The 3,873-nt window shown below is 37.5% G+C and overlaps 2 long non-coding RNA genes across 2 annotated transcripts; both read left to right on the top strand.

The window, feature by feature from the left end:
- LOC110265200 lies at positions 2,523–2,995 on the top strand. The gene is made up of 3 exons (XR_002351539.1): positions 2,523–2,569; positions 2,670–2,798; positions 2,889–2,995. It is a non-coding gene; the product is annotated as an uncharacterized LOC110265200 (long non-coding RNA).
- On the top strand, positions 3,012–3,391 carry LOC110265201. The gene is made up of 3 exons (XR_002351540.1): positions 3,012–3,023; positions 3,159–3,271; positions 3,342–3,391. It is a non-coding gene; the product is annotated as an uncharacterized LOC110265201 (long non-coding RNA).

The following is a 3,873-nucleotide window of genomic DNA, read 5'->3' on the forward strand; positions in this document are numbered from 1 at the left end:
GGAGAAGAAGGCGATTGTGAGGGATCTCGGATTTAGTGGGTTGATGCACATCCCACCACTAAGGGTGGATCACCAACTCTTAAGGGAACTGGTAAACAACTTCAAACTTGGGGAGAACAGACTGAAAACAGGATATGGTTCTTTCCAAATAACACCAAAAACAATAGGTGATGCGCTTGGCATCAATGCAACAGGTAACTAGCTCAAAATTATAGGTGTATATTAAGTTGATGCTTGGGTGTATTTAAGGTTGATGCTTGAGTGTATTTGAACCGACTTTGATACTTTGTTGTTTTTCTTTTTGTAGGAAATATGTTTCCTGAGAAAGTTGAGTATAAGAAACTTTCTGATGATGACAAAATAATTTTTAGAAGATTCCAGGGTAAGACCCTCAAAAGTCTTACCGATGAAATGATGGAAATCGGCGTTGGCAACGAAGAGGAACGCCTGATGTTCAAGAGGATATTCATCCTCTACATACAGATGGCGTTCCTTTTACCAACGATGATAAACAAAATATCACCCATGCACCTGGCCCCAATTTTTAAGATGGACGGCATATCGGAGAGAAACTGGGGGGGGCATGTTTTGACCTTCATGATCAAGGGCATCACAGACTACCAGGAGAAGAAGAAGAAGGCAATTGATAGCTGCCTCTTTGCCCTGATGATAATATACTTTCATCTTTCAGAAAACAAAGGCAAGAAGAGGGCTGAAAGACCACCAAAGCCTTGGATTGCCAACTGGACTAAGGAGCAATTGGTGGAAAGAATGACTGCAGAAAGAGAGGAAATTTTGGTAAGTAAACATAATATGTTGCTTGTATTTTATTTACCTAAATGCTGCTAGCTAAAATATCTAATGTTTCAGGGGATTGTGAAGATGGCGGAGACAAGAGCAAGAGAAAAAATGAAAAAAAAAGAAAAAAAGAAAAAAAAACAATAAATCAAAAAAACAAAAAAAAGGAAGGCGAGTCCAACATCGTCTTCGGAGACAGAAACAGCTACTGACAGTGACACTTCTACCTCTGAGTCTGAGACTCAAGAAGACTCAGAGGATTCAGGAAGAAAACACCCCAGCAAAAAGGGGAAAAAGTAAGTACCATACTTAGGTGTAATTTCTTTTTCGAGTTGGGTGTATTTTGTTTCGCAGGGAGAACCGAGCTGACCTGCGATCGACAGAAGGTCGCTATGTGTCGTCTGAAACGTAAGAAGCTTTATTATTTAATAAAATCTTGTTATCATGATTTGGGTGTATTTTGTGGAACCATTTGGGTGTATTTTGTGGATCAAGTTGGGTGTATGTTGTTTACTAAGTTGGGATATTAAGTTTGTTGTGTTGGGTGTATATTGTCCATTCGGTTGGTTGTATCTTGTGCATTCATTTGGGTGTATTTTATACCTGTATCTTATTTTGTCTGAATAACATGAAATCTGTTTTAGAATACCGGCTGTGAACTTGGGAAGTGATGGTCCTTCCTCTCAAGGGCGCACAGAACAGAGTAGTGTAAACCAGCCGTCACAGAGCATGTAATTTCTCTTTCAAATAACCGTTACTTTTGTTCTTCTATTACCCTTCTACTTCTAATTCTGTATATATTTTTTTTAGAAAAAAAAGCCTTTTATTATTTTATTCAAGAAAAAAAGGCAGGAAAAAAAAGCAAAAACTGCAAGTGTGTAAGTTCTCAAAAAAACAAAGCCTGTCTTCTTTTTGAATTGTTCGGGTGTATTTCTTGAATTTCTTTGGGTGTATTTTAGGTTGAGTCCGGCTGATTCGAATATGATGGTTGTGAGGGAACAGACACCGTCGGATGTGCTTGCAGTGTGAGTTTTGCAAGAATATTTCAACCTTATAAGCTTATTATTTTCAAAGGCGTTGTTAACCTTTCATTTTTCTTCTTGTTTAAAGTCCCGATTCAGGTTTTTGTGCCGGCATCCCAAACAACTACTGAGACAGATTTTGAACCAACCCCTATGCTACAGATTGAAGGGACTACAGAAACGTAAGAAATAGTATTGAGTGTATATTTGTTTAGAGTTTGGGTGTATATTTGCTAACAGTTTGGGTGTATATTGTTCCTGATTAGTTTTTTTTACGCCGTGATTAATTTTTTGAAACTGTGCAGCACTCCTGAAACCCCCAAACAACTTCACGAGACCACACCCATGCTTCCCCCAGCTCCAACTAAAATGTAAGTTCATCAGACTAAAATCAATCTTTGCTTATCATCCGTATATTCTTATTCTTATTCTTATTCTTATACATGACCAGACGCAGAAGACGCTGCTGCCCTGTTGATGATGGCACGGACAGCATCCTATGTTCCTAAAACAGATCCAGGGGTGCCATCATTCAGCCTTGGATTGACTGATTCAAGCCAGGAGGGGGAGGAGGGGGAGGAGACAGAAAGGGCAAAATCTCCAGAATCTGCAAATTTGATAGAACAATTGGACGATTTGGTCCAAAAAATATTTCTAGATTGTATCTGCCATCTGCCTCATCCTCAACCAGAAAAATGAAAAGAGGTTTCAAGAACAAATATACTGTCTCCCCCTCCCCCGATATTGTGGTAAGTGTTACTTCTACGAACTTTGGGTGTATTTTTTTATTGATTTGGGTGTATTTTTTATGTTCAATTGGGTGTAAGTTTAGTATTTCATTTCTTGCAGAGCATGGCACTTTCGGATCACCCAAAGGGGGAATTCATATCACCGAAAACGAAAAAGGAATTCAGGGTGGAAGCCTACCCGAGTTTCATTCCCTTCATAGATAGAAAAAAATTAACTTCGCATCCATATGTAAGTTTTCGTTTGCTAATTTTGTTAGTATGCTTATTTACTTATATGCCAAATAAAATAACACACTGTTGAAATGTGGCAATCCTTCAGATTTTTGCTCCTGTTTGCCACTTGGGGCATTGGTGGTTATGGCTGATAAATACAACAAAGCGGAAATGTCATATACTTGACCCGCTACACAAAAAAGCTCCAAGCGATGAGAGAAAAAAGGTTAATAAATTCACTGTAAGTTGCCTCTGTCTTCTTTACTTTAATATTTAGGTCTATTTCGTTAGTTGTGTTGGGTGTATATTGTCCATTCAGTTGGGTGTATCTTGTGCATTTATTCGGGTGTATTACTAATTTGTTTTGCTATTTAAGGAATATGTATTTTCAAGATTGATAACATATGCCGGCGGGGAACCTCTGCAGAAAGGGGAGAACGAGAAGAAAATTAAAGCATCATATGTTAAAATATCAGGCCAAAAAACAAGGTATAAATTTGTGAGTCTGAACATTAAACTTTTGTAAATGAGATTTGTAATTTATTTTCTTCGTTTTCAGCTATGACTGCGCTATCTACGTTATGAAGTGGATGGAGTTAATTGAGCCGGAAAACATCAAAAAGGGGAAGTATGAATGGGATAATTGGCCACAGGTAACTGTCTTTAGAACTATATAACTCTGTATTACTTTACTGAATTAATATTGCTGTTTAAACAGAATATACTTTTTAATTGTAGGAGGATGTGGACCACTATAGAGTGGAGTATGCTTCCCGGATACTATTCAGTGAGATGAATAAAGAAAGAGATCGGGCAATTAGAGAGAGTAGTGCTATAAGGCTGTCGAAGCAATCCTCTGTATTATTGAGTCTGTTTTGTCAGATTAATTCTACTGATATAGAAATTGCGTAATCCAACTGCTGGGTAGTTTGTAAATTGAACAAATGATGTAAATATTTGCCATTTATCAACAACTTCTATTCCATGTATATTTTTTCCCATAGTTAAACTATCTGTGCTGGTAAACTGTCTGTGATGTATTCAAAAACTGTATTACAGGTGGTAAAATATGAAGGAAAAAATCAAGGCAT

The sequence above is a fragment of the Arachis ipaensis genome, chromosome B08 (assembly GCF_000816755.2).
Source record: "Arachis ipaensis cultivar K30076 chromosome B08, Araip1.1, whole genome shotgun sequence".
Classification (NCBI taxonomy): Eukaryota; Viridiplantae; Streptophyta; class Magnoliopsida; order Fabales; family Fabaceae; genus Arachis; species Arachis ipaensis.